This window comes from Piliocolobus tephrosceles, chromosome 14 (assembly GCF_002776525.5).
Source record: "Piliocolobus tephrosceles isolate RC106 chromosome 14, ASM277652v3, whole genome shotgun sequence".
Classification (NCBI taxonomy): Eukaryota; Metazoa; Chordata; class Mammalia; order Primates; family Cercopithecidae; genus Piliocolobus; species Piliocolobus tephrosceles.
The window spans coordinates 63,031,215-63,054,981 of record NC_045447.1 but is presented as its reverse complement, the minus strand read 5'-3'; positions in this window follow the sequence as shown (position 1 = coordinate 63,054,981).

Here is a 23,767-nt window from a genome sequence, read left to right as displayed (position 1 = left end):
CCCGCCCGCCCGCGCGCGCCCTCGCCGCGGCCCCTCTGCGCTCAGGTGACTGATTTACTCTCGCGCCGGGGTCGCGCTCGCGCCCCGAGTCCCACCCGGCACGGTTCCCCGGCTCCTCCTCGGGACGCAAAAAAAAAAAGGGAACGGCCTGTCCCGGGAGGGGGCTGCCCTGCTCGCGGGAGGCGGGGGACCGGCGGGCGAGGTGACCTCGGGGGCCGTGCAAGCCCCACAAGTTTTTCCTCTCTGCAGAATTGTCGTGACTACAATGTTGCTTCCCTTTTGCAAAATAAAAGTCGGTTCGTTGTGTTGTTTGTCCTCAGAGGTCCAGTGGCTTGGGGAAGGAGGATGTATGTTTCTCCCTCCCCCCCGCCCTGTGAGTTGTTTGGGGGCTTTTTGTTTGTTGTTTGGGTTTTTCTTGCTCTGTCTTTCTGGGGATGGAAAAAACAACTTTGTGGGGATGGAAAAACAACTCTGGCGCCCCCGCCGGGGGCTGCGGGCGTGGAGGTGGAGGTGGCTGCTAGCGCCCAGCTGTGACCAAAAAAAAAAAAAAATGCGGGGAGGGTGTGGGGAGCGGAGGGAAGGAGAGGAGGCTGCGAAACGCCGAGGAAAGGGCGCGAACTTTATTCCGACTGCAGCAAACCGCGGCGGCTCTTTCCTTTTCGGGCACTCGGGCGTCTGTGTCCCCTTTGACCAGTTCCTCCTCCCTAGGCCCGCACGCCCCCTCCTCCTCTGCCCCTGCTCCTTCTCCGGCGTCCCCGCCGCGGCCGCCCCGACTCCCCGCGCCCCTCTCAGCCCAGCTCCTCTGCGCGCCGCTGGGGCGAAGGCGAGCGAGGCGGAGGAAAACCCAGGGGACAGAAACCCGGGACGAGAACGTGCTGGGAGAAAAGGCCAAAAGTAGCGCGCAGCTGGGGGAAAAAGTTTTTCTGGTGGCGGCGCGTTTTGTGCTGGCCCAGACGCCGGCTTGCGGCGAGGGCTTCCTTCCCCTTCCCCTGGTCTGGGCCGCGGGCCTCGGGCTGGAGAGGAAGGAGGCTGTCGCGCCCGCGGGGGAAAGAACAGTCACATCTGTGGGTGACACGCAGCCGACCCAAGTCACCCTGCCCTGGAGACTCAGAAACGCCGGCTATAGGCTAAGCGCGCACACGCCTGCAGCTGAAGGACATTTCTTAAATGCAGGCAAAACACACTCCCTGGCCGCAAGAATGGGGCGGGGGTGGGGGGGAGCTTAATCATCATCATGTAACTAACGTACACTTTGTGCCAAAAACATCTCCGCGTTGTGCAGATTTATCATAGCTAGAGCAAACTTTCTGCTTATCTAACATGGGAGGAAGGCATAGGTTTCAAGCATACTCCCTGAACACTAAGAAATCAGGGAATCGGCGAAGACTTGGCTGAACAGCAGGTATGGTTACCGGTTCCTACTGAAAAGTGAGAATCATCCCTTCTTCCTTTCTCTTCCTCGAATAGAGGGAGAGAGAGACTACCTAATTGCATTGAAAGGACAGAATTAAATTCCTTTGAAAATATAGAGCCTTGGAATTACATAGTTTTATTTGCAGAGTCTGGTCTTAGTTTAATACAAATTTTCACAGTAACTAATTTTTAAAAATTTTTCAAAAGCCGCTGAGAGTCCCAAGTAGCCACAGCTGTCTTGAAAATGTGATTAGGTGGCCAAGCGCGTGACTCACGCCTGTAATCCCACTTTGGGAGGCCGAGGCGGACGGATCACCTGAGGTCAGGAGTTCGAAACCAGCCTGGCCAACATGGTGGAACCCCATCTCTACTACAAATACAAAATTTAGCCAACTGTGGTGGCGGGCGCCTACAATCCCAGCTACTCGGGAGGCTGAGGCAGGAGAACTGCTTGAACACGGGAGGTGGAGGTTGCACCGAACCAAGATCATGCCATTGCACTCCAGCCTGTGCGACAGAGCGAGACTCCATCTGAAAAAAAAAAAGAAAATGGGATTAGGCTTATTATTCACGTGGATCCAGCTTTTTAACACGCACTTGCATTTCTGTATACTGACTGGTTCCAAATTCCGACCGTTTCCTGGCCCTTTCAAAGAAGATTTCTGCATTTGTGGATTCTGTGCATCATTTTGTTGTGGAAAAATGTGTCTGGTAAACACTTCTCCCATATTATTTATCATAAATAACTTAGAGGTCTGGGCACAGGTTGCGTCTGCAGGTTTCCAATGAAAGACAAGATTACTTTTCTCACTACAGCATAAATCAAAATATACAGTAAATCTCCCAACAACCATCTATATATCTGTATATCTATATATGTAATATATAGATATTTAAATGCATGTTATCTAAGAAGGCTCATCTTTAAATGATTTAAGGTGTAGAGCATGTTCCCTTATTTTCTAAACATAACGAACATCATCTTGTAGTTTGCAGAAACTGATTACACAAGGTATAATGATGACCAAATGTGCATTTTGAACAATTGAGGATCATCACAATAATTTTCCAGAAATGAGCCAAGTTCCAGTATGTTTTTCTTGCATCATGGAGAGATGAGAAAAGCTAGTTGCTAATTTCATAGTCATTACCCATACAAATCCATTCACACACTTACCGCTTTGGACAAGTGACAGATCAGCAATTGCCAAACAATTGTATTCACACAGTGCATTTTTGGCTGCACACCTACACTGGCCAACATGCAGAAGTTATTCCACATCAAGCAACCTGTAATTTACATTCCCCTGATTGGTTCCAGATCTGTCCATTTTTGATGTTAGCATACAAACAATTTATGTGAGGCAAGATGCATCTATTTGGGATCTCGTGCCTTTCTGGAGAGTCATCATGTTAAAAATGGGGAATGTGTTAGGCTGAAGAGCAGCGCTTGGAGAAGGTGGAAGAATTTACAGAAGGAAGCAAAGCCCAGCATTTAAGAGGATTCCATAGTCTCATTTCCTCTAGCGTTCTGTATGGCAATTGGAATAAAACCTTAAGTCCTTTTTGTATCCTGCAAGACCTGAATGATCTACACCCGACTGAGTTTTTCGACTGTTTTATTCCATTTGTTCATTACCATGGTGGACTACACTCAAGTCACGTTGGCTTCCTTTCTGTTCCTCTAACTTGCAGAGCTCTGTCCTGCTCTTTGCCCCTGCTGTTCTACCTGGAGTGTTCTCCCAAGTTTTCCAATGATTCCTTCTTATCATTTCTATATCAGCTCTAACAGCAATTCTGCAGACTCTAGTTTAAATAGCTCTTGGCCCACCACCCCAAACACCCCTCATACTTGCTGTTATTACTTATTTTTGTATCCCTTTTGTATCCCTTATCAATATCTGAAATTGTCTTCTTAGTTTATGTGTTTATTATTTTTCTTCAAGTAAAATGGAAGCTCCACAAGGGAAACAACTGTGCTGCAGGTCCTTGAATAACATCGTTTCATTCAATGTCCTTTCATTCAACTTCCTTTTGTTACAAGGCTGAGAAAAAAATAAACTGATTCCCTGCCAGGGCCACTGTCTGTGTGGCATTTGCACATTCTCCCCACTGTCTGCATGGGTCTTCTCTGGATACTCCAGTTTCCTCCCACATCCCAAAGACATGCCCCTTGGGTTCTTTGGAGTATCCACATGATCCCCATGTGAGCGTGTGTGTGTGTGCCCTGCATGGACTGATGGCCTGTCCAGGGTTGGTTCCTGCCTTGCACTCTGAGCTGTCCAGATAGGCTCCAGCCACCTGCATCTCAGAACTGGAATAACTACGTAAATATTTTAATTATCTGACTGGGCACGGTGGCTCACACCTGTAATCCCAGCACTTTGGGAGGCCAAGGCAGGCAGATCACTTGAGGTCAGGAGTTTGAGAGCAGCCTAGCCAACATGGTAAAACCCCGTCACTTAAAAATCGAAAAATTAGCTGAGCGTGGTGGCCTGCGCCTGCAATCCCAGCTACTGGGAGGCTGAGGCAGGAGAATTGCTTGAACCCGGGAGGCAGAGGTTGCAGTGAGCCGAGATCATGCCACTGCACTCCAGCCCTGGGCAACAAAGCAAGACTCCCACCTCAAAAAAAAAAAAAAAAAAAAAAAAATTATAATTATCCTAATTGTTTGTGTTAATCTTTCTTAAGTGTATGTATAGCTCACATTTATTTCAGTGTTTCAATATTAGAAGTATTTGGGGTCTTTATTTAGAAGTTTGGTGATGTTTTGTGACCAGAAATATCCTGCAGGACTCTTATTTATAGCAGTGTATGGTAAAATGGGTTTTGCTTATTGTCATTTTGCTTAAAGTCACAGTTTCCAAGAACCTATGCATGACAACGTTAAGTGAGGACTTTGCTCACTTATATAGCCTCAGCCCATAAAACAATGCCAGGCACAAAATAAACTCATTTAAGTATTACTTGAATTAATGAAGAAATGTCAAGAGGATTACACTGCCTTAAGGCCAAACAAGTTCAGTGTAAGAATATGGCGGGGGAAAGGGCTTTTTCTTTTAGAGACTGTAGCAAACACTGTTGACTTCCAACATCAGCCCTCCTCAAAGTATGTTCCTGGGACCCCTAAAGATCACCAAGACCCTTTTAGGAGGTCCATGAAGTCAAAACCATTTTTATCATGATACTGGGGAGTTATTTGCCTTTCTTACATTCTCTCCTGTGTGTACAGTGGAGTTTTCCAATGACAGTATAACAGGTGGTATCACAACAGACTGAATGCAGAACCAGATACAAGAACCCACCTGTCTTAATCGGCTGTTAAAGAAATGTGCCAAAAATGTAATCAGTGCACTCTGCTTCTCACTAAGTTTTTTTTTTTTTCTTTCTTGAGATGGAATCTCTCTCTGTTGTTCAGACTGGAGTTCAGTGGCACTGCAACCTCCGCCTCCCAGGTTCAAACAATTCTCCTGCTTCACCCTCCCAAGTAGCTGAGACTACAGGCACACACCACCACACCAGCTAATTTTTGTATTTTTAGTAGAGATGGGGTTTCATCATGTTGGCCTGGCTAGTCTTGAACTCCTGACCTCAGGCGATCCACCTGCCTCAGCCTCCCAAAGTGGGATTACAGGCGTGAGCCACCTCACCCGGCCTGTTTTTGTTTTTCATTTTAAAATATGGGTATATATACATTTCCTGTAGCTGCCGTGACAGATTACCACGGATTTAGTGGATTAAACAACACAAATTCATTATAATTTTAGAAGTTAGAAATCTGAAATAGGTTTCACTAAACTAAAACGTGATTGTGAGCCTGTGTTTCTTTTTGGAGTCCCTAGGAGACAATCTATTTCCTTATTTCTTCCAGCTTCTAAAGGTCACCCCCATTCCTTGGCTTATGGCCCCCTTCCATCTTCAAAGCCTGTGATAACCAGACATGTCTTTTTCATGCCATACCGCTGTGACACTGAGCCTTCTCCCTCCCTCTTTCAGTTATAACTACCTGAGTGATTACACTGGTTCTTTCTAGATAATGCAGGATAATCACCCCATCTCAAGATCCTTAATTTAATCATATCTGCATATTCACAGGTTTCAGGGATTGTTTCAGGGATTAGGATATGAACCATCATTAGGAGTTATTATTCTGTTTACCACAGTATGGTAATAAGTGATAGGTTTAATACTGTTATTTTAAATGAATTAATGACTTAAATTTTTCTCATAAAATGAATGTCAGTAGCTACTGATGTTTATCAACAAAAGTTCTGGGTGGCACGGTGGCTCACGCATGTAATCCCAGCACTTTGGGAGGTGGAGATGGGCAGATCACCTGCGATCAGGAGTTCGAGACCAGCCTGACCAACATGGAGAAACCCTGTCTCTACTAAAACTACAAAATTAGCCAGGCGTGGTGCCGCATGCCTGTAATCCCAGCTACTTGGGAGGCTGAGGCAGGAGAATCGCTTGAACCCACAAGGCGGAGGTTGCACTCCAATCTGGGCAACAAGAGAAAAACTCCATCACAAAAAAAGCTCTTTGAATTCTTCAGTAATTTGTAAGAGGTCATGAGATCGTGGCTGGGTATGGTGGTTCACGCCTGTAATTCCAGCACTCTGGGAGGCCAAGGTAGGTGGACTGCCTGAGGTCAGGAGTTCAAGACTAGCCTGGCCAACATGGCAAAACCCCGTCTCTACTAAAAATAAAAAAAATTAGCCAGGTGTGGTGGCGGGCACCTCACTGTAATCCCAGCTATTTGGGAGGCTAAGATAAGAGAATCCCTTGAACCCAGGAGGCGGAGGTTGTAGTAATCCGGGTTGACGCCACTGTACTCCAGCCTGGGCGACAGAGCAAGACTCCGTCTCAAAAAAAAAAAAAAGACGGATCGTTTGAGAGTGTCTGGCGTCCACAACAGTTAGTGTCCCTTCCATACCTCAGGTTAAACTAGATTGTTCTAAACCCATTATGGTTGCCCTTCCCCTTTGCTGTCATTGGTTTAAGGATTAGCATGTTAGTTCTAGCCAATGAAGGATGAGAAGAAGTCACTGGAGGGGTGTCAGGGAAAGATGATGCATTGAAACTATAAAAAACAAAATGACAAGAAGTATACTGTCCCTTTTCTGCTCTGGATGTTAGTATATGAGACTATGGTACCTCAAAGCAGCTGTATCCACCTTGTGACCAAAAGGGACCACACATACCTGGAATGATAAGAGGGGAAGGTGGTAAGCACCTGAGCTCTTGATGATGTTACTGGCTTACTGAATTAAGTAACCCCAGATGGCATCAAACTTCTTGTTATGTGATATAATCAGTCCCCTTGTAATTTAGCCTATTTTGAGGTTGCATTTTATTAATTGCAGCTTGAAGCTTTCTAAATTACAGGGAAATGACATGTCTGTTCATAGTTCCCATGTAGGAATTCCCTCCTGTCATTTCCTATAAAATTTACATTTTTTTTTCCAAATTCTGAGAAAAATCTATGAAGAAATCAGCAAAACGGGAAAAGTATTATCATTTATCATTCCCCTATGAGAATTAAACATTCTCAAACAAACAAAAAAATGGTAACCTTTTTTTTTTTTTTTTTGAGATGGAGTCTCGCTCTGTCGCCCAAGCTGGAGTGCAGTAGTACGATCTCAGCTCACTGTAAGCTCCGCCTCCCGGGTTCACGCCATTCTCCTGACTCAGTCTCCCAAGTAGCTGAGACTACAGGCGCCTAATTTTTTGTATTTTTAGTAGAGACGGGGTTTTACTGTGTTAGCCAGGATGATCTTGATCTCCTGACCTCGCTATCTACCCGCCTCGGCCTCCCAAAGTGCTGAGATTACAGGTGTGAGCCACTGCGCCAGGCCAACAATGGTAACTTTTAAATATTAAATATATGTGGCTTGCTTTTACAATTTTTAAATATTTTATTTAGCATTGATGTCAATGTTTTTTATTTTTTAGTGTTTTCTATTACTAAATGTCCTTTTCAGGTAGAGCTAATTTTTTTCTTTTTTTCTTTTTTTTTTTTTTTTTTGAGACAGAGTCTTGCTAAGTTGCCCAGGCTGGAGTGCAATGGTGTGATCTCAGCTCACTGCAACCTCCACCTCCTGGATTCAAGTGATTCTTCTACCTCAGCCTCCAGAGTAGCTGTATTACAGGCACCCGCCACCACTCCCGGCTAATTTTTTGTGTATTTACTAGAGACAGGGATTCACCACGTTGGCCAGGCTGGTCTCGAACTCCTGACCTCAGGTGATCCGCCCGCTTCGGCCTCCCAAAGTTCTGGGATTAGAAGTGTGAGCCACTGCGCCTGGCTGGTAGAGCTAGTTTTTACATGTTACTGAGAATACATAATCTTGTCACAATATATTGGTTCATATAAGCCACACATTGATTATTACATTCCTTTTTACAGAAAATCTTTCAGACACATAGTAGAACCCTATCACAAAAAAGATTTACTATTATTATGATCATTATTTTAAAAATACATAAGTGTTATGAAAAAATTCAGAATAACTCATGATTTGGGAAATTCTCATGAACTCCAATTTCTCATTTATAACTCCAAAGATTAATATCTGCCAGGAATTTGAAAACACTAGATCTGTTTGTCATGTCAAAGTCTTTTAAAATTTTCCTACCCCTAATATGTTTTCATAAATCTGCATTATCGTATAGTTATCCATTGATTCTATAGATAATGATTCTATAGATATATTTACCCTAATCCCATTCTCTGACTCTCAGATGCATGGGATATTGTTGATCTTTCAAAAACAGTCCCCTCAGGCTGGGCGCGGTGATTCACGCCTGTAATCCCAGCACTTTGGGAGGCTGAGGCTGGCAGATCACCTCAGGTCGGGTGTTCGAGACAAGCCTGACCAACATGGAGAAACCCCGTCTCTACTAAAAATACAAAAAACCAGCTGGACGTAGTGGCGCATCCCTGTAATCCCAGCTACTTGGAAGGCTGATGCAGGAGAATCGCTTGAACCCGGGAAGCGGAGGTGGCAGTGAGCCGAGATCCGCCATTGCACTCCAGCCTGGGTGACAAGAGCGAAACTCCGTCTCAGAAAGGCCCCCTCTGGTGGTTCTTTCCCACTTTACTATACTGGCTCCTTCCTTTCCTTTATCACATCCTTCCCCAACCCCTTCACACTTACTTCTTCCACACATAATGTGAGATTTCCAACAAATGGTTAAATCTCATGGTTTTTCTCTTCTGTTTTTATTATGGTCTTCCTATGTGTCTGAACCACCCCAAACTTAATCTGAGATGGAAACCATCAATACCCCTTCCAAATTTCTCTTTTCAACTTTCCTTTTCCTGTCTTTACTCTTCTTTTATCCGTTTTTTTTTTTTTTTTTGAGGCGGAGTCTTGCTCTGTCGCCCGGACTGGGGTGCAGTGGCCGGATCTCAGCTCACTGCAAGCTCCGCCTCCCGGGTTTACGCCATTCTCCTGCCTCAGCCTCCCGAGTAGCTGAGACTACAGGCGCCCGCCACCTCACCCAGCTAGTTTTTTTTGTATTTTTAGTAGAGACGGGGTTTCACCGTGTTAGCCAGGATGGTCTCGATCTCCTGACCTCGTGATCCGCCCGTCTCGGCCTCCCAATGTGCTGGGATTACAGGCTTGAGCCACCGCGCCCGGCCCTTTTATCCGTTTAAGAGCAAACCTTGTATTCAACGTCCAATCCTCTTTTTCTTGCCTTCATCTCCCAAATCATCTTTCACTAAATTACACAGGAGTTCCTTCAATTTATTCCTCACATCCATCCACTCCCATTTCATTCCTATGACCACCATTTTCTGCTTAACTATTGAAACAATGTTTCTGTTATACTCTTCCTGTCCACTTTCCACCCCCCATTCTTACCTGTTTGCGGCCAGACCTTAGCTTTTTAAATTTTGTTTTTATTATATGTTCTTACCCTGCTCAATAAGTAGTAAATCTTCATTCTTGCCCTTCTCTCTTTTTTTTTTTTTTTTTTTTTTTTGTCTGAGACAGAGTGGAGTGCAATCACACAATCTTGGCTCACCACAACCTCCACCTCCCAGGTTCAAGTGATTTTCCTGCCTCAGCCTCCCAAGTAGCTGGCACTACAGGCGTGCACCACCACCCCGGGCTAATTTTGTAGTTTTAGTAGAGACGGGGTTTGTCCATGTTGGTCACACTTGCCTCGAACTCCCGACCTCAGGGGATCTGCCTGCCTCAGCCTCCCAATGTCCTGGGATTACATGCATGAGCCACTGCGCCCCCCCACCCCCTTTTTTTGTTGTTGTTGTTGAAACAGAGTCTCTCTGTAGCCCAGGCTGGAGTGCAGTGGCGGGATGTTGTCTCAGTGCAACCTCCACCTCCCAAGTTCAAGTGTTCTCCTGCCTCAGCCTTCCGAGTAGCTGGGATTACAGGTGCCCACCACCACACCCAGCTAATTTTTGTATTTCCAGTACAGATGGTGTTTTGCCATGCTGGCCAGGTTGGTTCTGCGCTCCTCACCTCAGGTGATCCACCAGCCTCAGCCTCCCAAAGTGCTGGGATTACAGGCGTAAGCCACCGTGTCTGGCTCTTGACCTTTCTACCATGTCAAGACAAATTGTAATGTCTGCTTCTCAAGGCTCACTTTTTTTCAACACCCGTACCTTGTACAGTGCCTGGTACCTAATAGTTGTTCAGTAAGTTTGTGTGGAATGAATAAATGACTCACCTTGTTTATACCATGTTTTTCCCCAACCCAGCAATAATCCACTGCTCTGCTTGGATAGCCTTCCCTGCACACATGCATAATTATTTCTGTGTTTTTCTCTTGACTCTCCAGCTGAATGCACTACTTCCTCTTTAACGATTCGTGTCTGTGCCAACTTAACTACCACCTATTTCCAAAGGTGGGTTGAGGCCCCTCTGAAAAAGAGGCACAGCTACATTTAGATCATTTATGATTACAAAATAATTGTTCTAAGTATCTACTATGGGTCAAGTTCTTCATCATTTTCTTTGTATATATTACTGAATCTTTCCAACAAACTATAGAGCCAGGCATTACTATCGCTTTTCTATGGTTAAGAGACTCTGAAGCTTTAACTATCTCGTCTAAGGACTACAGCATGTAGATGTCCCCCAGCTCTTTTTTTGTTCGTTTTTTGAGGCGGAGCCTCGCTCTGTTGCCCATGCTGGAGTGCAGTGGCACGATCTCAGCTCACTGCAAGCTCTGCCTCCCGGGTTCACGCCATTCTCCCGCCTCAGCCTCCAGAGTAGCTGGGACTGACTACAGGTTCCCGACACCACACCAGGCTAATTTTTTGAGTTTTTTGGTATTTTTAGTAGAGACAGGGTTTTGCCATGTTAGCCAGGATGGTCTTGATCTCCTGACCTCATGATCTGCCCACTTCGGCCTCCCAATGTGCTGGGATTACAGACACGAGCCACTGCGCCCAGCCTGGTGTCCCACAGCTCTTAAATCCCACCCTGTTATCAAGGACTTGATCAGATTACACATCCTTCCTGGAACCCTCCTTTATTTCTGTGGCTGTTTTTCTCTCCCCTCTAAAGCTCCTGCAGCACGTATAGCCTGGACTATTGATTTGTCATGGAGTCACACACCCTTACATATTTATGGTTGTTTTATGTGTGTCTATCTCTTTAATGAGAAAGTAAGCAAGGTCTTTGAGAGCAGAGGTCCTATGGAGGAGTGCAGCTTTCTCAACTCTCCACCATCCCTGGTACAGTGAGTTAGGCACAGAAACAGAGAAAGGAGTTTAATGGAATAATTTATTAAAACGAAGTTCTAACACTTAAACATGAAATAATATCTTAAGAAAAACATTTCTATAGGAATAAAAGTCCCTTATCACAAATTACAACATTACATGTACTTATAAGTTTTGACTCCACTTATACCTGGTCACCTGGACATTCAGACCAGACTACTTCCTGTTTCCGCTGCATGTTCTCCTGATGTATCAGCTTATTGCTTCAGCTGTGTAGTTGTGCCAGACGCTCAACTAGAAAGGAACACTGTAAAAGCCCCATTTCTTCTGAGACGTGTATGACTGCAATGCAGTTGTGTCAAACAGAGCACCCCATACACGTCTTTTTCATCTCCTGTGTTCTCTGTCCTTTATATAGCCAAAAGTTACCTCTCTCCTACTGTGTCTGGAATGTATTCCTTCTGGTGAGTTCTTGGTCTCTAGCTGACTTCAAGAATGAAGCCATGGACCCCTGCAGTTGAGTGTTATAGTTTTTAAAAATGGCAGGTCCAGAGTTTGCTCCTTCAGATGTTCAGATGTGTCCGGAGTTTCTTCCTTACGGTGAGTTTGTGGTCTCACCAACTTCAGGAGTGAACCCACAGACCTTCGCAGTGAACATTACAGCTCTTAAAGGTGGCGCGTCCAGAATTGTTTGTTCCTCCCAGTGGGTTCCTGGTCTTGCTGACTTTAGGAATGAATCCTCAGATCCTCATGGTGAGTGTTACTGCTCATAAAGGTAGTGCGGACCCAAAGAGTGAGCAGCAGCAAGATTTATTGTAAAGAACAAAAGAACAAAGCTTCCCAAGCCTGGAAAAGGACCAGACCGGGTTGCCTCTGCTGGCTCAGGTGGCCAGCAGTTTATTCCCTTATTTGGCCCCACCCACATCCTGCTGAGTGGTCAACTTTACAGAGCGCTGATTGGTCCATTTTACAGAGTGCTGACTGGTCCATTTTACAGAATGCTGATTGGCCCATTTTACAGGGTGCTGATTGGTGCATTTACAATCCTTTAGCTAGACACAGAGCACTGATTGGTGCATTTACAATGCTTTAGCTAGACACAAAAGTTCTCCAAGTCCTCACCCGACCCAGAAGCTCAGCTGGCTTCACCTCTCACTACCAAGAAATACATATCTCATTTATGCACCATATACTTCTGCTAAATGTTTTTTTTTTTTTTTAGACGGAGTTTCGCTCTTGTTGCCCAGGCTGGAGTGCAATTGTGCCATCTCGACTCATTACAACTGCCACCTCCCGGGTTCAAGCGATTCTCCTGCCTCAGCCTCCTGAATAGCTGGGATTACAGGCATGTGCCACCACACCCGGCTATTTTTATATTTTTAGTAGAGATGGGGTTTTGCCATGTTGGTCAGGCTGGTCTCGAACTCCTGACCTCAGGTGATCCATCCACCTTGGCCTCCCAACGTGCTGGGATTACAGGCCCGAGCCACTGTGCCCAGCCTTTTTTTTTGAGACAGTCTTGCTCTGTCACCCAGACTGGAGTACAGTGTTGGAATCAGCTCACTGCAGCCTCGATCTCCCAGGCTCAAGCCATCCTCCCACCTCAGCCTGCTGAGTATCTGGGACCACAGGTGTGCCACCACACCCAGCTGATTTTTTATTTTTGTAGAGATAGATTGTCCCTATGTTGCCCAGGCTGTTGTTGAACTCCTACGCTCAAGCAATTCTCCCACCTCAGCCTTCTGAAGTGTTGGAATTCCAGGCGTGAACCACCACGCCTGGCCTTTTGCTCCATTTATACATAAATGTTTAACTCTTGTCCTGAGAATGCTTAGAAAATGTGATTGGTTAAATTCTAAGGCTGTCACTCTTACCCTTAACTTATGACTGAGATGCTATAAGCTGTTAATCTTCCAATTTGCCTCAAATAAGGTAAGACATTTATTATTTTGCTAGACTATTACTCATTTCTTCAGAACTATGACTCAATTTGTGTAGCCTAAAAAACACATGATTTTCATGAAATGTGGTGAATCCCTCCCCAAATTATCAGCCAAAGTTAAAACAGGATTTACTTTCGCAACCAAATAAAAGTCACAGAGCGAGTAATCCACACCTGAGTCCTTTAGTCAACAAGTGTGAGACTGATGACCATTTTGATACAGTTGATGAGGTCAGAATGCTGTAGAGCTTTTGGGAAAGGGTAAAAAAGCTTAAGTCTTACTGGGCATAGTGGCTCACACCTGTAATCCCAGCACTTTGAGAGGCTGAAGCGGGAGGATTGCTTGAGCCTAGGAGTTTGAAACCAATATGGGCACAATAAGGAGACCCTATCTCTAAAAAAAAGAAAACAAAAAACAATTAGCCAACAGTGACACACACCTGTGGTCCCAGCAGTGTGCTATGATCATACAACTGACTCCAGCCTGGGCTACAGAGTGCAATGATATCTTAAATATATATATATATAACCATGTTCTTTACCTAAGAATGTTTCTTTCTTTTTTTTTTTTTTTTCAGACGGAGTCTGGCTCTGTCTTCTGGGCTGGAGTGCAGTGGCGCCATCTCGGCTCACTCCCGGGTTCAGGCCATTCTCCTGCCTCAGCCTCCCAAGTAGCTGGGACTACAGGTGCCGCCACCACGCCCAGCTAATTTTTTTTTTTTTTTTTTTTTTTTGAGGCGGAGTCTCGCTCTGTTGCCCGGACTGGAGTGCAGTGGCCGGATCTCAGCTCACTGCAAGCTCCGCCTCCCGGGTTCACGCCATTCTCCTGCCTCAGCCTCCCTAGTAGCTGGGACTACAGGCGCCCACCACCTCGCCCGGCTAGTTTTTGTATTTTTTAGTAGAGACGAGGTTTTACCGTGTTAGCCAGGATGGTCTCGATCTCCTGACCTCGTGATCCGCCTGTCTCGGCCTCCCAAGGTGCTGGGATTACAGGCTTGAGCCACCGCGCCCTGCCTAATTTTTTGTATTTTTAGTAGAGACGGAGTTTCACCGTGTTAGCCAGGATGGTCTCGATGTCCTGACCTCGTGATCCGCCTGCCTCGGCCTCCCAAAGTGCTAGGATTTACAGGTGTGAGCCACCGCGCCCAGCCAAGAATGGTTCTGTTTACCTCAGGCTGAGCTACTGGATCTTCGGGGACCAAAACATAGGAGCTAACATTTGCTAAATAACCTACAAAGCACTTTACCCAGAGTATCTCATTTTATTGTCTCAACCTATTATGTAAGTGCACTGTTTGCTGTTCCAAATGTAGTCTTATATAGTTCTTTCTTCTTTTAATTCCTAGATTTATACTAGAGAAATAAAATGTGTATTTATCTGTAGCTTACAAGTAGGTTAACATCCTTCCCTCTCACAGATTTCAGTATAATAAGCATCAACAGTGTTATTATTTAAGAATTTTTTTTTTGAGAAGTGCCTTTCGACATGGCAGGCAAAAGCAGTCTGGTCGCTTTGTGCAATTGCTGTACACACTTGGTAATGAATAAATTTTGTTGGCTCTTTTGGAAGAGTCAGAAGGGAGTTCTGGTTTATTAGAGTTGTGGCCTAAAAACACCGAGCCAGCTCATCAGTGCTGCTGATCTCGTGCCCTTCCTCTGGCAAACCATGTGTCGGATGTGGTAGAGAAAAAAAAATCTCCCTTTCAGCAACAGAATATGTGCAAGCTATACCCTGAATTATCCCATGATGACCTTGCAAATGTAACACATGCCCTTGTGACCACAAGGCCCGACAACTGTAATTTTCTCTGCTTTTCATCAGAGCTCTTCTGCTGCCTGCAGCAGGCACAGCATGCTAGGGTACAGCTGCTCCCTGACGCCCAAGACACCTGCCCTCCATCCTTTACTACGAATGTGTAAAAGATTGTCCAATAAGAAGCTGACCCCAGCTGTGGTTATGCAAACCCTGAGTTCATCTTCCTGAGTGATCCTTGAAGGCTGGCTAATGTTTACTATTCACCCAGCCCACATTTTGGAAATACTACCTAATGCACTTGCTTAAGTCATTCCAGAAATCATTATTAGGCAATTTCTTAGAGCAATCCATGGGTTGAAGAGGCATTTCCTGCAGTGACATCATTGATGGATATTTCATTTATGCAATGTGTGTGTATATATACATATATGTATATATATTTTTGTATATGTATATAGACACACACACACACACATATATATATATATATATATATATTTAGCACTTACTAGATGCCGGGTGCTGCTCTAGGTTCTGGCTTCTACTTTCCCTGAGCTTACTCTCTAGTGAGTAGGAGAGACAATGAATAAGTTAACAAATTCAAGTAGAGATAAATGCTTTAATGAAAGCAAAATAGGATGCTGTAATCCAGAGTGACCAGGGGTGAGGCGCTGATGTCAGATAACGGTGGAGTAAAACATTACAATATTAGAAAGTCAAAGAAAGCTTCTCTGAGAAGGTGATATGCTGCTGGGATTAGAATCATGATCAGTGGGAAGCTCCTCCGAGGCACAGAGAACAGTATCTGCAAAGGCCCTGAGGTGAAAAAGAAGTGAGAAAGGAATTTAAAGGTTAGTGGGATAAGTGTGTCCCAAGACAGGAAGAGTGGGAGGGGTTAGAGAGCTTGTGTATTCAACCAAAACATTAGGAAAACAGGGAAAGGCCCCAAGATACCTGTCATTCCAGATGATGTCAGATTCAGCAACCAGAGAATCCACTGTGGGATGGGGTGACAGTGGAACCCTGATTATATGGTGGGAATCCTCAGTGATTTTTCCTCTTCCAAGATATATTTGGAGGCCATAATTTCCCAGTCATTGCTAATTCTGATATCCAGTTCTCCAATTTGATCACTACCACCACCACCTACATTTCGTCGTTGGTATCATTTTACATTTTAGCATTTCCTAGGAATTCATGTGATGATGTCTTTTTTTTTTTTTTTTTTTGAGACGGAGTCTCGTTCTGCCACCCAGGCTGGAGTGCAGTGGCCAGATCTCAGCTCGCTGCAAGCTCCGCCTCCCGGGTTTACGCCATTCTCCTGCCTCAGCCTCCCGAGTAGCTGGGACTACAGGCGCCCGCCACCTCGCCGGGCTAGTTTTTTTGTATTTTTTAGTAGAGACGGGGTTTCACCGTGTCAGCCAGGATGGTCTCGATCTCCTGACCTCGTGATCCGCCCGTCTCGGCCTCCCAAAGTGCTGGGATTACAGGCTTGAGCCATCGCGCCCGGCCGTGATGATGTCTTTTTTAAAACTTCATATTGTCTTATCATTTTGTCTATATTACACTCAGAGTAAGAGATGGACATGTAGGACTATGTATTTCCCATAAGTGCAAAGTGACTTGACATTTAAAATAAATACCCTCAAACCCTGTTAAGTATTTACTAACCACATTATTTTTCTAAACCATATTTTTAAATGCTCACTCGAACTTCCAGGACATCATTGGCCCTTACCCTGACTCTCCAAATGACTCTCTGGAAGTCTTTCCTTGTGCCTTCATCCTCTCAGAGCTAATGCGTATCCCCTCCAAGGAACGTTGTGTGGCCTCATCAGCAAAAAGGCGACATACCTGTGGTTTGGTACAGAGTGAACTGAGCCAGGAATCTGGGGAGCAAACCTTTATTCCCATCATTGCCAGTCACTCTGGGATCTTGAGCTAATCAAATCCTCCCTGCGCTTTAATTTATATCCGTGCAAAATGGAAAACACAATACTATAACAGTGCTCTGAACACGCACAGCCAAATCAGATGGAAACAAAACGTTTAGGGTATTTGATTTGCTTCGAATTCAAAGAAATGACCTGGAAACATACGTCACAGAGACGAGAAATTCTTAAGGGAGCCTAACATCAAATAGGATGGAGAGGATTTTGGTCCTAGTTTATTTTGGATATGGGCATTTAGATGTGGCCATTGTCTCTTCCTTTGGAGGGCTGTGATGAAAAGAATATCGAAAAAGAGCTAACCAGAGGCTAAATTGCAAGAATTTCCCATGCTGAAAGGCTTAACAGTCACCTATTGATGCCCATAAAACCACATTAAAATATAAGAGAATCTGATGTTGCTTAAACTCTCTTTTAACTAGCTTGGCTCCAGAGTGGAAGATTCTATTTCAAGAAAGTTTATCAAATTCTGACTTTAAATAGGCCATTGTTCTCCCCATAAGGGGCAATGATAATGTGATTGTTTACAAAGTATTGGGAGGATAAGCATAGTAAGGTAGGGCAAGAGAAGACCCATCAACAAAACCCAAACAAAGACTTGTGGCAAGTCTAAGGAAACGAGACTGTTCTTCTGGTGGGAAGAATAAGTAGGAAGTGGTATAGGATATGGGCTTAGAAAGAGGGCCCAGATTACAGGTAGAAGAAATGAATGTGCAAAGAAAGAACATGCATGAAGCAAGAAACATTTGTCTGGGATGAAGGAAAGACAAATAGTATGTGGTAAGAGCAGTTGTTCCCAAATCTGGCTGCACGACAGAATTAACTGGGGAGATTTAATAAAAACACAGCTTTCTGGTCTCCTTTGCAGACCCTATAAATGAGAATTTTCAAGGAGATCTCAATTATGTAGCCTCTTTTTTTTTTTTTTTTAAGAAAATAATTTCGGCCGGGCGCGGTGGCTCACGCCTGTAATCCCAGCACTTTGGGAGGCAGAGGCGGGTGGATCACGAAGTCAAGAGATCGAGACCATCCTGGATAACATGGTGAAACCCCATCTCTACTACAAAATATTAAAAAATTAGCCGGCCATGGTGGCAGGTGCCTGTAGTCCTAGCTACTCGGAAACTGAAGCAGGAAAATGGTGTGAACCCGGGAGGCGGAGCTTGCAGTGAGCAGAGATCGCACCACTGCAGTCCAGCCTGGGCGACAGAGTGAGACTCAGTCTCAAAAAAAAAAAAAGAAAAAAGAATTTCAATTTTCCAAGTGATTCTAATGTGCAGTCAGGCTTCGGTATCACCGGAGTAGGTCTTACAAGACTGTGAAGAAACTTGCCATATTTGGCCATTATGTAGAAGCACGTTTTCCACACTTTAGGTTTGAAAATCAATTTAGTGAGCCCCATCACATATTTTTTGTTTTACTTTTAAAATATCAGTATGCAGCCAGGTATGGTAGCAGGCACCTGTAGTCCCAGCTAGTTGGGAGGCTGAGGCAGGAAGATCACTTGAGCCCAGGAGTTCAAATCCACCTTGAGCAACACAGTGAGACCTTGTCTCTAAAATATAATAACATATATATAATATACATATATAGAATATAGTAAATATATTAATATATTAACATCGATATATAGTAAATACACTAATATATTACATGTTATATTCATATATTAAATATATTATATTAATACATTATATATTAAATATGCTATATCAATATATATAGCATAATGCATTTTATGTAGTAATGGTAGGAACTTTTTTTTTTTCTTTGAGATAGAGTGTTTCCCTGTTGCCTAGGCTGGAGTGCAATGGTTGCAGTCTCAGTTCACTGCAACTTCTGCCTCCCAGGTTCAAGCCATTCTTTTGCCTTAGCCTCCCAAGTAGCTGGGACTACAGGCATGTGTCACCATGCCCGGCTAATTTTTGTATTTTTAGTAGAAACGGGGTTTCACCATGTTGGCCGGGCTGGTCTCAAACTCCTGACCTCAGGTGATCTGCCCGCCTCGGCTTCCTGAAGTGCTGGGATTACAGGCTTGAGCCACTGTGCCCCGCGGTGGTAGGAACTTTCTGTGAAGGATTTGTTTCTATTGTTTGGGTGTGTGTTTATATATATGTTTGTGTTTTGAATCACAATATAAAATTAACATTTTACTGACTTTTTGTGTCAAAAAAAGATAGTATCTTAGTCTGTTTTCTGCTGCTGTAACAGAATACCACAGACTGGATAATTTATAGAGAAAAGAGATTTATTTGGCTTATGGTTCTAGAGGCTGGGAACCCAAGAGCATGGCACTGGCATCTGACCAGAGTCACCCCATGGTTGAAGGACAGAAGGCAGAAGTGAGCATGCAAGACAAAGAAAAGGTCTCTCCTTTTAATACTATTACATTGGCCATTAAGTTTCAACCACATGAATTTTGGGAGATACATTTAGAACATAACAGACAGTGAAAATATATGAACAGACATTTTTCCTAAAAGATGTACAATTGATCAGTGAGCACAGGAACATCATTAGAGATCAGGGAAATCTAGATTAAAAACTACGCGGAAAACATGCTACAACATGGATGAACCCTGAGAATGTTATGCTAAATGAAATAAGCCAGTCATGAAAGGACAAATACTGTATGATTCCACTGATAAAGAGGTACGTAGCGTTTTCAAACTCATAGAGACAGAAAGTAGAATAATGGTTGCCAGGGCCTGGAGTCAGAAGGAAGGAGAGTTATTATTTACTTTTTTTTTGAGACGGAGTTTCACTCTTGTTGCCCAGGCTGGAGTGCAATGGCACGATCTTGACTCACCGCAACCTCTGCCTACCGGGTTCAAGCGATTCTCCTGCTCAGCCTCCTGAGTAGCTGGGATTACAGGCATGCGCCACCACGCCTGGCCCACAGAGAATGGTTAGTATATAGTTCCCTGGGAACTGAATGGGAGCTCAATACTGACAAAGTTCCTCTGGATTCCACATGTAGTGTTTAATCATCAGTCTCTTCCTTTCTGATATGAATTTTCATCTCTGGTTTATGAAATTCCAGAGAGGGGATTAAAGGCAACTGTGTTCTTCTTTGGCAGGGCTACTTTTTGGTAGATAAGGGAATTTCAGAGAACAGCCTTATCTGTGCTTTGGAAGAGGCAGAGGATTGAGGGGTGATGTGGTGGGGTGGTCAGAGACACCTTAAGGCTTCGTCTTTAGTTCAGTGTGTCAAAATGCCGCTTCTTGGGGTATCCTTTTCTGAGCCCCAACACATCCATCCCGGTATGTCCTCATCTTTGCTATGTGGCTTCTCTGCCACTTTCATCAAGAGGTGCAGTCTGTTTCTCCAATCTTGTGAATCTGGGTGGGCCTTAAGTCTTGCTTTGATCGGTAGAATGTGGGAGACGTGATGTTATGCAATTCCCGAGGCTTGACCTCAACGGGCCTTGCAGCTTCCTCTTTCACTCTCTTGGAGCATTGTCCTGAGCACATGTGAGGGGGCTGATCTACCCTACCAGAGGATGAGAGGCCACTTAAAAAAGAAGCAAGATGGCCAGGCGCGGTGGCTCATGCCTGTAATCCCGGCACTTTGGGAGTCCGAGGCAGGTGGATCACGAGGTCAGGAGTTCAAGACCAGCCTGGCCCACATGGTGAAACCCCCGTCTCTGCTAAAAATACAAAAATTAGCCGGGCATGGTGGCAGGCGCCTGAAATCCCAGCTACTTGGGAGGCTGAGGCAGCGGAATTCCTTGAACCTGGGAGGCGGAGGTTGCAGTGAGCTGGGATCACCTCACTGCACTCCAGCTTGGGTGAAAGAGTGAGATTCCATCTAGGGGAAAAATAAATAAATACATAAAAAAGAAGCAAGATGCCCAGCCTACAGCCAACACTAACTGCCATTCCTGTGAGTGAGGCTAGCCTCTCCAACCCAGTGACTCTCCCACTGATCATCCTCTGAAACCAGTCAATAAACAGCCCAGCCAACCCACGGAATTGTAGGAATTGATAAATTGTTGTTTTATGCCATTTCAGAGTTGCTTCTTGCCAGAACAGACTAACTCAATTGGTAAGTTTACTTTTATTTTTAACTAGCACAAATTGTAACCTGAGCCAGGGTAGGTTCCTTGTTTGTTTTATGCCGTCACTGGTATCCCTACCACTGTGCCTATTATAGTCCACCACACATACTGTAGGCACTCAATAAATACTTGTTAACTAGCCCCAACACACATATTAGCCTTTGGGTATATTTATATTTCTAAATGTACTAATTTACTAATTTGCAAACTGCTGAAAATCAACATAATTATCATCAACAATTTGTATTGCTCTCATATAACAAGTGAAACAATAGAACGTGTAATTGGGATATTGCTCCCAGGCTGCAGTGGATTATAACAACTGTCATAATGCTGGTAAGATTACACAGTAAGCTAGCCCTCAAATGTAGGTTAATAAATGAACCAGTGGACTTCTGCAAGTGAAACCCTAAGACGATGTTTTAAATTGCCACTAAAATTGTACTGGGTAGGGTCATAATAAACAGGTCAATGAATCTTGGCAAGGGACCAGACATCCTTCTACTGATAAACCAATGATGGCTTGCAACTTGTTTACATAGCTGTCTCACTTAATACCAAGATCACAAAAACTGATCCAAGTTAACAACAATAAATATGCTGCTTGGGAAGGAAAGCAAAAGCAAATGAGGAAACAGGAAAATATCAATATAAAATCAGTTATCTCCATGATAAGGAGCATAGTTCACTCATTCAAGCTATCATTACCACTTCGATGTCAAATCAGAAGACACTTGGCATGTCACCAAATGTGATTCCAGTAACGGCCACTAATGTGCTTGACCAACAGAGGGTACGCTGCCGCTAAAAACACACCAGTCTGAACTGCAAACTATGTATACATGTGTCTATTCCAAGAGGCTTTCAGATGTATTGCTTCTCATTATTATCCTCAGAATCTTCAGGAAACCAGGTACGAGATTTTGGACAGGTCTGTGTGATCCAGGGAGTCAGTATTGGAGCAGAGATTAAAATGAGTCGTCCACATTCGGATTATATACGGCAAGATGCTGATAGTAAGAGAATTCTTTTTGATTGTTTGTTTGTTTGTTTGTTTTGAGACGGAGTCTCGCTCTGCCACCCAGGCTGGAGTGCAGTGGCGCTATGTCCACTCACTGCAAGCTCCACCTCCGGGTTCACGCCATTCTCCTGCCTCAGGCTCCCGTGTAGCTGGGACTACAGGCGCCCACCACAGCACCCAGCTAATTTTTGTATTTTTAGTAGAGACGGGGTTTCACCGTGTTAGCCAGGATGGTCTCGATCTCCTGACCTCGTGATCCGCCTGTCTCCCAAAGTGCTGGGATTACAGGCTTGAGCCACCGCGCCTGGCCGGAGAATTCTTACAGAGCACAGTTCGAGGTGGAGAAGAAAGAGGATCAACTATCCCACATGGTTTTCCTTCATTTCAGGGGTACAACCTCAGCCAACTCACCCATCCTAGAAGAAACTCACATATGGTGCGATTGGCATGTGGAGTACCGAGCATATTAATACCGAGAACATTAATAAGTTAATTTTAGTACCGAGAACATTAATAAGAAATAAATTCATTTGTCATAAGCTGGTTACCTGAAGGATGCAAGTTCTCCAAGGACTCATGGAACCTTCTGCTCATCTGGCAGGTAAAGCATGCCCTCATAAAACTGGTCATCAGGGCTGGGCGTGGTGACTCAAGCCTGTAATCCGAGCACTTTGGGAGGCTGAGGCCGGTGGGATCACCTGAGGTCGGGAGTTCAAGACCAGCCTGGCCAACGTGGCAAAACCCTATCTCTACTAAAAATACAAAAATTAGCCAGGCGTGGTGGCAGGGGCCTGTAATCCCAGCTACTTGGGAGGCTGAGGCAGCAGAATCACTTGAACGCGGAGGCGGAGGTTGTAGTGAGCTGAAATTGCGCCACTGCACTCTAGCCTGGGCAACAGAGCGAGACTCTGTGTCAAAAAAAAAAAAAAAAGAAAAAGAAAAAGAAAAGAAAACTGGTCATCAGTCACCCCTCTGGGATGAACCAACTTTAAAGTACAAGACTGGGATGAAATGAGCCATAAAAACCCTTCAAGCCCCCTGTGTGAGGACCTCAAACTTGCAGTAAAACCCCAGTGCTGGATCTGCTGCTTTTGCGTACAAACGGTGATGCCAACCAATAACTGAATGCTTCAGAGTCAGATTTCCATAGACCAGTTTTCTTTTCTTTTTTCTTTTTTTTTTTTTTTTTCTGAGATGCACTCTTGCTCTGTAGCCCAGGCTAGAGTGCGGTGGTGTAATCTCAGCTTACTGCAACCTCTGCCTCCGGATTCAAGCGATTCTGCTGCCTCAGCCTCCTGAGTAGTTGGAATTATAGGCACCCGCCACCATGCCTGGCTAATTTTTGCATTTTTTAGTAGAGATCGGGTTTTGCCATGTTGGCCGGGCTGGTCTCGAACACCTGACCTCAGATGATCCCATCTGCCTCGGCCTGCCAAAGTGCTGGGATTATAGGCGTGAGCCACCATACCCAGCCCATAGACCAGTTTTTAATTACTTGCCTTTACTGACAACCTCTCTCTCCCCATTTCAGTCTCACCCTAGTGAAAGACGTTATACCCCCACATAGCTTCTGTTTCGATCTCCTCTGGGAGAGCCACAGGATACATGCTTGTAGAATAAATGTGGAAAGAAAGAGACACCTTAGCAAAGAAAAAGTGGGAGTGGGTGAGAGAAGAAATTCTAAATGAAGAAAGCCATCCCTCTTCCTGGAGTCTCTTAAATTTCCTACATTTTGAGTGTTAAGACATGAGAGGTGCTTTTGAGAACTGGGAGCTGCCTTTGATTCCAGAGAATATGATTTTTGACTTCTATAATTTTAAAACTTCCTTTACAATTAAAAAGTAAATGCACTCTGGATTTTAAAGTGAAAATCTCATAGAATTGTGTAATGTAGAACATAAGTCACTTTCATCCATACTATACCC